Raw genomic sequence first — 11,768 nt, forward strand, 5'->3', positions numbered from 1 at the left:
ACAGATGGGGGATATCTTCAACAATGAATGAAGTGAGAACCAGGAAAAAAGAACTGAGCTTAGAAAAGGGTTATGCCTCTTAAAAATATACCACTTCTCATAGCAGAAAAATGTTGATCTCTAAATGCCTTTTTTGCAAGTGTAAGCTCTGGAAGAATGTTGGCCAGGATAAGTGGCAGGGGAGCAGAGCCAAAAGGAATCTGTTTTTCCCTTATACAGCAGAAACCAACACAAGATTGTAAAGCAATTATACTCCAAAAAAGATGTCAAAAAAAATTCTCTTGCTCTCGAAAAGCTGCTTAAGCTTAATTGAATTATTTTAGTTCCTTTTCATTTCTCCCCCCAGGTAGAAAGGCTGAGAAAGTAATATAAATGGGTAAGGGGCAGTTAAGGGGGAAAAAATGAAATAGATTATTTGCTTCTAAAATCCTAGACTTTAAGCAATTCAGGGTTGGAAAGAAGTACATCTGTCATCTGTCTGGTATCAGGGTTGTCTATCTCCTGCGAAGCCATGACGGGTATTATAACTTAAGATAAGTGAAACTACCGGTCTTGTCTTGGGAAATTTGATCAATGGAGAGGGCCCTTGCCCTAGTTTTCTGCTGTAGAGTCACCGTGAGGTTGTAAAGTGCAAACATGTGAAAGAACTTTGTAAGCTGAACACTTATCTAATATAAGTTTATGGTGAGGGTGGAGGTGGGGTGGAAGCTACGGGAAATTTGGCTTGCTGTCTGAAAATTGCATCACAAGCGCTGCCTCTCCTGCTTCCTGAACTTTGCTGAATTGCTTTATACCTCTTGCAGATTGTAAAGGCCTCCACAGTTAGGCCCTATCATTTTCCCCAAATCAAGATACACTCTCGCCCTTGGGCTGGTCTCTTCACTGGCCTTCGGGGCAAACAGGCCTGTGTGTGAATTCTCCCTGTAATACTTGGCAGCCGGGAGACCTCAGACCAGTGATGAACCTCGCTCAGCCACCACCTCATCTGCCAAGCCTGAGCTGTTGTGAGCATTAAACAGAGTTGGTGTATGTTAAAGCCCGTTATGGGCTGAATTGTATTGCCCTAAAATTCATATAGTGAAGTCCTAGCTCCCAGTAACTCAGAATGTAACCACATTTGGTGATAAGGACTTTGAAGAGGTTATTAAGTTAAAATGAGGTCATTAGTGTGGGCCCTAAACCATTATGACTGGTGTCCTTATAAGAGGAAATTTGGACACACAAAGAGACATGTGTACACAGAGAGATGACTGTGTGAATGCACAGGGAGACTATTGCCATCTATAAGCCAAAGAGAGAGGCTTCAGAAGAAACCAACCCTTCCAACACCTTGATCTCAGACTTCTGGCCTACAGAACTGTGAGAAAATGAATGTGTTTTTTAACCACTCTGTCTGTGGTGTTTTGTTATGGCAGCCCAAGCAAACTTAATATGAAGCTGTAGTGTAGTACTGAACTGCACAGAAAAGATACTCTACCAATGCGGTTTACTAGAAAGTGCTCCCTTTTCCACCCCAACTCTGCTTTTTTGTCTCAAAGCACAAGTTTTAGCCGTTACAGTGTTCATAACAGTGGTAGGCTGAATACAACCTTCCAAAGATGTCCATGTCCTAATGCCAGAGCCAGCAAATATATTTCCTTATATGATAAAGGGGCTTTGCAGATGTAATTGAGGAGGACCTTGAGATAGGGAGATTATCCTGGTTTATCTGGGTGGGTGCAGTGTAATCACAAGGATCTTTACAAGAGGGAGGCAAGAAGGTCAAAGTCAGTAGTAGCAGATGTGATGACAGAAGCAAGAGGTTAGAGTGAGGCAAGAAAGGGTTTGCAAGCCAAGAAATGCAGGTGGCCTTTAGAAGCTGAAAAAGACAAGGACACAGATTCTCCCCTCTGAGCCCCTAGAGGGAACCAGCCCTGCTGACACCTTGACTTCAGCCCAGTGAGTCTGAGTTTGGACTTCTGACCTCCAGAATTGCAAGATCATAAACTTGTGTGGTTTTAAGCCACTAAATTTGTGGTAATTTGTTGCAGCATCAACAAGTAAACTAATACAACAACTATTTGAGCTCTATTGAGCTGTCCTCTGAACTGCCAGAGCTCTTTGTTGGCACCAGTAGAGCAGTGGCTAAGAATGCAAGTCCAGGTGACAGCTTGCCTGGGTTTGAATCTCTCCTTTAACACCTGCCAGTTACCTGATCTCCCTGTGGTTCTGTTTCTCAAATGGGGCTAATAATAGTACCCTTCTCGTGGATTTAAAAATTGTCTGTCTCCCTCTGCTAGAAAGCAGATTCCATAATAACTGGGACTTGGTCTTATTCACTAAAATAACCCCAATACAGCACACTGTAGGTATTCAATAAATATTTGTAATTTATCATACATCAGTGAGTGAGCTGACAGTTGAGTCACTTGCCAGATCCAGGGTTAGGTGTCACCATTAGAAATTATGAATGGTGCTCAGCAACATAGTGAAAAATTCACAATGTGAGGCACCATAATACAAATAAAGATTTCCATGTACACATGATTAAAATATATGTAAAAAATATATATATATAATGAAGACTAAAGAAACAAAAAAAAATATGTCATGGGTAATAGGTTATTATAATACTGCTTTATAATAGCACTAGACAGGTGCTGGTCCTAAATTTCATATTTCAAACTAATATATGAATGTAACCTTTAGTTCTTCCCATGTTATTTTCACTTTTTAATATTTGCATTTAAAAAATAGACCTCAAGATCACCTATATTTAGCCCCTACAAAAACAAAAGAAAGAAGGTTATTATTATCTTAATAAGTTCTTTCCAAAATAAAGCATAGGATTGAGTACTAAAGGAAGGCCTGTAACTGCAGCCTCAGACTTCCATGTCTTCTTTTAAGCAATAATCTGAAAAAGAATTCTAGTTCTGAGAAAGAAAGTAAACCCCAACAGAGCACCAAAGTGGAGACAACCCTTTGGCTACACTGTAAAGCAGGCATATCCCCATGTCACTGTGGAGCCAACATAGTTCTTAACCAATGATGTCCAAAGGCCTCATAACGTTGGGCAGTGAGCTGCACCCCTTGCTCATTATCAGAAATAGAAGACTGGGAAGAGTAATGCCACCTTGCTTGTCCCCAGGACTAATTGATAAGGAGCGGGAAATTAAAAGTTGCCCATAGCTTTCTTCTGTCTTTTTAAAATAATATTTACTGCATTCTTTTTTTTTTTAATTTTTTTTATTGAGGTACAATTGACATACAACATTATAGATATATATATTTTTGACCACACCACGTGGCATGTGGGATCTTAGTTCCCCAACCAGAGATTGAACCTGCACCCCCTGCATTGGAAGCGCAGAGTCTTACACTCGGGACTGCCAGGGAAATCCCTGCATTCTTTTTCTAATGTAAAAGTAGCATATGTACATTGCAGGAAGTGTAGAAATACAAAAAAGCACAAAGGTGAAAATAAAATCCATTTTTAATGTCATTGTTTAAAGATACGCACTATGAGCACAGTGATAGTCTTCTAGACTTTCAATAGGCTTATAAGCATATTTTTAATAAAATTGGAGGGTCTTCCCTGGTGGCGCAGGAGTTAAGAGTCCGCCTGCCAATGCAGGGGACACGGGTTGGAGCCCTGGTCCGGGAAGATCCCACATGCCGCGGAGCAACTAAGCCCGTGCGCCACAACTACTGAGCCTGCGCTCTAGAGCCCACGAGCCACAACTACTGAGTCCGTGTGCCACAACTACTGAAGCCCGCGCACCTAGAGCCTGTGCTCTGCAACAAGAGAAGCCACCGCAATGAGAAGCCCGAGCACCACAGGGAAGAGTAGCCCCCACTCACTGCAACTAGAGAAAGCCCGCACGCAGCAACGAAGACCCAATGCAGCCATAAATAAATAAATAAATTTTAAAAGTAAATAAATAAAATTGGAGCCACACCGTACTTCTTCAAAATCTACTTTCACTTAATATTTTCCCATGTCATTAAATCTTCCTTCAAAATAGGAGTGTTTATTGGTTGCATAGGTTTTTTAAAATCATTGTTTACTCTTATTTGATTAAACTTATTATTGAATATGTACATTTTTTACTTTTTTCCCTCCCTCACAAACACCAGTGCTATGAATAGATTCCTATCTTTGGGCGCATCTCTGATTATTTCCGTAGGAAAATTCCTCGAGGCAGAATGTCTCTGCACATCTCCAGGGATTATAGGGTGAAGGTAGAGGGCTGGACGTGCTGGCATGCACGTTTTTAAGGTTTTGGATACATTTTCTCTAATTACCTCCAGAAAGGTCTGTATTTTTACCTGCAGTGCATTGAGGGCCTCTTTCCTAAGACTCTAACCAACACTGAGACAATTTTTTTCATCCTTGCAAATTACATAGGCAAGAATAATACATTGTTCCACCTACATTTCTGTGATTACTAATGTAGTTGAATATTTTTCAAAGTGTTTATAAGACATTTATATTTCTTCTATGTGAATTCCCTGAGTGTCTTGCCTGTTTGGTTATTGCTGTTGTTAATACATGCTGCTTTGTTCTTAGAGGCTTAAACATAAGACATGACACCATAAAACTCCTAGAAGGGAGCATGGGCAAAACATTCTCCGACATAAATTGTACCGATGTTTTCTTAGGTCAGTCTCCCAAGGTGATAGAAATAAAAACAAAAATAAACAAATGGGACCTAATCGAACTTACAAGCTTTTGCACAGCAAAGGAAACCATAAAAAATTTTAAAAAGAAGAAAAGAAAAGACAGCCTATGGAATGGGAGAAAATATTTGCCAAAGATGCGACAGACAAGGGTTTAATCTCCAAATACACAAACAGCTCATACAGCTCAACAACAAAAGAATAAACAATCCAATCGAAAAATGGGCAAAAGACCTTAATAAACATGGGCAGAAGACCTTAACAGGCTAAGAAGACATACAGATGGCCAGTAGGCACATGAAAAGATGCTCAACGCCACTAATTATTAGAGAAATGCAAATCAAAACTACAATGAGGTACCACCTCACACTGGTCAGAATGACCATCATTAAAAAGTCTACAAATAACAAATGCTGGAGAGGGTGTGGAGAAAGGGAACCCTCCTACACTGTTGGTGGGAATGTAAGTTGGTATAGCCACTATGGAAAACAGTATAGAGGTTCCTCAGAAACCTAAAAATAGAATTACCATATGATCCAGCGATCCCACTCCTGGGAATGTACCTGGACAAAACTATAATTCAAAAAGATACATGCACCACTATATTCATAGCAGCACTGTCCACAATAGCCAAAACAAGGAAACAACCTAAATATCCATCGACAGATGAATGGACAAAAAAGATGTAGTACATATATACAATGGAATACTACTCAGCCATAAAAAAGAACAAAATACTGCCATATGCAGCAACATGGATGCAACTAGAGATTATCATACTAAGTGAAGTCAGAAAGAGGAAGACAAATACAATATGATATCACTTATATATGGAATCTAAAATATGGCACAAATGAACCTGTCTACGAAACAGAAACAGACTCATAGACATAGAGAACAGACTTGTGGTTGCCAAGTGGGAGAGGGGGAGGGAGAGGGATAGACTGGGAGTTTGGAGTTGGTAGATGCAAACTATTACATTTAGAATGGATAAACAGCAAGGTCTTAATGTATAGCACAGGGAACTATATTCAGTATCCTGTGATAAACCATAATGGAAAAGAATATTAAAAAAGAATGTCTATATGTGTGTAACTGACTCACTTCGCTGTACAGCAGAGATGGGCACAACACTGTAAATCAACTATACTTCAATTAAAAAAAAAAAAAGAAATACATGCTGCCTTGTTGATCGTACCTCCCAAATGTGATATTTGACATACTTAGACTGTGTTCTTATTTTACAAGATCATTATTATGTTAATAGTTATGGGATTTTTTATTTCATGCTTTAGACAGTCCTATCTCTTCCATGGAGAAGGTAATATGTTTAACATATTTGCAGTTGTTCTTATTATTGTGTACTATTCAGTCAGTCATCAAACATTTATTGAGCATCTTCTATATCCCAGGCACGGACTAGTTGCTGCAGACACACAGATGGATTACATAGATAGTTCCTATGGTCAAAAAGCTCACAATATGCTTTATAGAGCTGTGCTGTCCAACATGTAGCCACTGGCCACATGAGATGATTAAGCATTTGAAATGTGGCTTGTCTGAATTGAGATGTCCTGTAAGTGTAAGACACACACCCGATTCCAAAGACCTAGTATGAAAAAATGCAAAATATCTCATTAGTAATTTATTGATTTCAAGCTGAAATCATATTTTTGTATATTGACTCAAATACAATATATTATTACAATTAATTTCACCTGTTCCTTTTTACTTTTTTAATGTGGCTACTAGAAAAAATTGTGTTACATTAGTGGCTAGCATTATATTTCTGATATATAGCAACACCTTATATGGGATTATCCATTTTCAGAAGGTTTGACCTACAAAAATTACATAAACTCAGAGCTCTAGTTTCCTTATCTGCTAAACGTAGGGAATAAAATTTAACTTCACTTGGTTGGTGTGAGGCAAAACCGATAAATTTCCTGGCACATGATAAAAACTCAAAGAATCTTAGTTCCTTTCTCCCCCTATTCCCTTGCTTTGAAAGGTAAGTTGCTATAGAAAAGGAAAAACATTGAAACAAATCAATATGTCAGCACTTTTAAAGTTCATGCTACCAACAGTAGTATCTTTCTATCCGTCTGGATGCTCTTTCATGAATAAGTTGAGAGAGATGATGATAGACAGATGATGAATAATGGATGGATGGATGGATGGAGGGATAAACAGGCCAATAGATACATAGATATTCAGTTACGTTCCTCATCTATGGACATTTTAATCAGAAAAATGGGAAAAACTTCCTAGCTTTCCTTCCCTTCTTGACATTGAGCTAGAATCATAACAGCAGTGCACAGTGCTGAGCTAGAATCATAACAGCAGCGCACAGTGCCTAGAACAGTATGTGCACACCCTAATTGCTTGTTGGTTGAATAAATGGAAATATTGGAATAGGTAAGGGCCATAGATACCACCTAGTCCGGTGAGTCTCTCTAACTTTTGTTAAATAGACAACAGAAAAACATTCTTCAAATAAAATCTTACATAAAGCCCTAATATATAAATTATAGATTAAAACAGAGACTTAGCCCTTTGACCTGTGAAGGTGCCTGAATCCTCCCTCTGAGCTCCCTTTCTTGTTCAATGGAGTCCCTGCTGGACTTCTGGGGAGCCTTGGGATTCTCAAACAATCCAGTTTGAAAACCGTTTATCCTCTAATTCTACGTGAAAGGAAACTAAGGCCTAGAGAAATAATTCACCTATAATCAGAACAAGTTATTGCCAGAAGAGAACTGAGATAAGAATGAACATTTAAGTCCATATGGTTTTGGTTAAGTCTGTCTAAGAGCCAACTAAACCTTTCCAGCTTCAGTTTCTTTGTATCTAAAATGGGGATTAAAATAATACCTACTTCATGGTGGTGGTGTAAGTATTGCACAAGAAAATGATCTCATCCAGTCTCGTGACTTTAAATGTCATCTGTGTATTGATTACTCCTAAATGTGTACCTGCAGCCTAAACTTTCCCCTTGAACTTGAACTGGACAGAATTGACTGCTGAACTGCCTGCTTGACATTTCTCCTTGCAAGCCAAATAGGCACCTCCAACTTAACATGTTCAAAACTGAGCTCTCAATCTTCCCCCTCAAATCTTCTCCTCCCACCCTCTGTACCATCTCAGTAATGGCATCCACTCTTCCTGTTGCTCTGGCCAAAACCATGGGATTGTCCATGATTCCTCTCTTTCTCTCACATTCCATATCCAAGACATTAGAAGAGCCTCTTGGCTCTACCTTCAAAATATGTGCAGAATTCCACAGCTATCACGTTGGTCCAAGTCACCATCCTTTTTCCCTGGATTAGTGCTTCCTGACTGGTCTCCCTTCTTTTCCCTTGCCCCCTCTCATTCTGTTCTCACCGCAAGAGCCTGAGTGATGCTATTAAAACACAAGCTGGCACCTGTCACGTCTCTCCTCAGAACTTCCCAGGGGCTCCCGAGTCATCTCAGTGTAAAGCCAATGTCCTAAGCTTGGCCCTCAGGTCTTGTGTGATGCGGCTGCCTGTTACCTCCTGACTTCTCTACCACTCTCTCCCTTGCTACACTGCTCCAACTCTACAGGCCGCCTTGTATTTGCTGGAATGCCTCCCCCAGGTTCCATCAAGGCTGCTCCCTCACCTCCTTCAATCTTTGCCCAAACATCACCATGTCGGTGAAACCTAAATCTTTGTCTTCTCTTTCTCAAACTGCACACTCACAATACATAAACTTCCTTTCTCTTTTTCTGCTTTATTTTTCTCCATAGTAAAACGTGATATAATTTGATATACTTATTTCCTTTATTTTCTGTCCTCACCATCTAGAATTTAAGTTCCATGAGAGCAAGGATATTTCCTGTTTTGGCCAGTACTTATCTCCAATGCCTGGAAGAGTGCTTAACAAAGGGTAAGCACTCAATAAATATTTGTTGCATGAATCATGTATGTAAAGCTTTTTATAGCACAGAACATGCTTATTAAATATTGGGATTGTTTGCAGGCATTTTCGGCTTTCTTTTTCCTCTCCAAACTATCTCTCTTTATAGAAGCCATACAGGAGGAACTATTCACTTAAGAGATAGCTAAGTTTAAGGTTCTATTTTGGGAGAACAATTTTAACATTCAGATCCTAGGCCTGAGTTTCTTAAATGGTTTCAACTTATCAGGGGTGAGAGAATGTGGAACAGAAAATAGAGAACTTGTTAAAATTATGGATGAATTTTAAAGGAAATATCCTACCCACTAATAAAGTACAAGTTCAATGTAAAGAAATGGAAAGTAAGTATGCAAATGCTAATTAGATTTCAATTTGTTTACTTACCAGTTTAAAACTCTAAGAATCTTCTCTTAAAAATTAAAGTTATTGGGAGAAGAGGCAAGATGGCGGAAGAGTAAGATGCAGAGATCACCTTCCTTCCCACAGATACAGTAGAAATACATCTACACGTGGAACTGCTCCTACAGAACACCCACTGAACACTGGCAGAAGACGTCAGACCTCCCAAAAGCCGTGTGGATGAAAGTCTCTTGGTGCTCCAGCCAGGCATCAGGGCTGTGCCTCTGAGGTGGGAGAGCCAACTTCAGGACACTGGTCCACAAGAGACCTCCCAGCTCCACGTAATACCAAACGGCGAAAATCTCTCAGAGATCTCCAGCTCAACATCAAGACCCAGCTTCATTCAACGACCAGCAAGCTACAGTGCTGGACACCCTATGCCAAACAACTAGCAAGACAGGAACACAGCCCCATCCATTAGCAGAGAGGCTGCCTAAAATCATAATAAGGCCACAGACACCCCAAAACACACCACCAGACGTGGACGGGCCCACCAGAAAGACAACATCCAACCTCATCCACCAGAACACAGGCACTAGTCCCCTAAACCAGGAAGCCTACACAACCCACTGAACCAACCTTAGCCACTGGGGACAGATACCAAAAACAATGGGAACTACGAACCTGCAGCCTGTGAAAAGGAGACCCCAAACACAGTAAGATAAGCAAAATGAGAAGACAAAAAAAAAACACAGCAGGTGAAGGAGCAGGGTCAGAACACACCAGACCTAACAAATGAAGAGGAAATAGGCAGTCTACCTGAAAAAGAATTCAGAATAATGATAGTAAAGATGATCCAAAATCTTGGAAATAGAATAGACAAAATGCAAGAAACATTTAACAAGGACATAGAAGAACTAAAGAGGAACCAAGCAATGATGAAAAACACAATAAATGAAATTAAAAATACTCTAGATGGGATCAATAGCAGAATAACTGAGGCAGAAGAACGGATAAGTGACCTGGAAGATAAAATAGTGGAAATAACTACTGCAGAGCAGAATAAAGAAAAAAGAATGAAAAGAACTGAGGACAGTCTCAGAGACCTCTGGGACAACATTAAACGCACCAACATTTGAATTATAGGGGTCCCAGAAGAAGAAGAGAAAAAGAAAGGGACTGAGAAAATATTTGAAGAGATTATAGTTGAAAACTTCCCTAATATGGGAAAGGAAATAGTTAATCAAGTCCTGGAAACACAGAGAGTCCCATACAGGATGAATCCAAGGAGAAACACGCCAAGACACATATTAATCAAACTATCAAAAATTAAATATAAAGAAAACATATTAAAAGCAGCAAGGGAAAAACAACAAAGAACACACAAGGGAATCCCCATAAGGTTAACAGCTGATCTTTCTGCAGAAACTCTGCAAGCCAGAGGGAGTGGCAGGATATACTTAAAGTGATGAAGGAGAAAAACCTACAACCAAGGTTACTCTACCCAGCAAGGATCTCATTCAGATTTGATGGAGAAATTAAAACCTTTACAGACAAGCAAAAGCTGAGAGAGTTCAGCACCACCAAACCAGCTTTACAACAAATGCTAAAGGAACTTCTCTAGGCAAGAAACACAAGAGAAGGAAAATACCTACAATAACAAACCCAAAATATTTAAGAAAATGGGAATAGGAACATACATGTCGATAATTACCTTAAATGTAAATGGATTAAATGCTCCCACCAAAAGACACAGACTGGCTGAATGGATACAAAAACAAGACCCATATATATGCTGTCTACAAGAGACCCACTTCAGACCTACGGACACATACAGACTGAAAGTGAGGGGATGGAAAAAGATATTCCATGCAAATGGAAATCAAAAGAAAGCTGGAGTAGCAATTCTCATATCAGACAAAATAGACTTTAAAATAAAGACTATTACAAGAGACAAAGAAGGACACTATATAATGATCAAGGTATCGATCCAAGAGGAAGGTATAACAATTGTAAATATTTATGCACCCAACATAGGAGCACCTCAATACATAAGGCAAATACTAACAGCCATAAATGGGGAAATCGACAGTAACACAATCGTAGTAGGGGACTTTAACACCCCTCTTTCACCAATGGACAGATCATCCAAAATGAAAATAAATAAGGAAACACAAGCTTTAAATGATACATTAAACAAGATGGGCTTAATTGATATTTATAGGACATTCCACCCAAAAACAACAGAATACACATTTTTCTCAAGTGCTCATGCAACATTCTCCAGGATAGGTCATATCTTGGGTCACAAATCAAGCCTTGGTAAATTTAAGAAAATTGAAATCGTATCAAGTATCTTTTCCGACCACAACGCTATGAGACTAGATATCAATTACAGGAAAAGATCTGTAAAAAATACAAACACATGGAGGCTACACAATGCACTACTTAATAACGAAGTGATCATTGAAGAAATCAAAGGGGAAATCAAAAAATACCTAGAAACAAATGACAATGGAGACACGATGACCCAAAACCTATGGGATGCAGCAAAAGCAGTTCTAAGAGGGAAGTTTATAGCAATACAATCCTACCTCAAGAAACAGGAAACATCTCGAATAAACAACCTAACCTTGCACCTAAAGCAATTAGAGAAAGAAGAGCAAAAAAACCCCAAAGCTAGCAGAAGGAAAGAAATCATAAAGATCAGATCAGAAATAAATGAAAAAGAAATGAAGGAAGCAATAGCAAAGATCAATAAAACTAAAAGCTGGTTCTTCGAGAAGATAAACAAAATTGATAAACCATTAGCCAGATGCATCAAGAGAAAAAGG

This window comes from Eschrichtius robustus, chromosome 4 (assembly GCF_028021215.1).
Source record: "Eschrichtius robustus isolate mEscRob2 chromosome 4, mEscRob2.pri, whole genome shotgun sequence".
Taxonomy (NCBI): Eukaryota; Metazoa; Chordata; class Mammalia; order Artiodactyla; family Eschrichtiidae; genus Eschrichtius; species Eschrichtius robustus.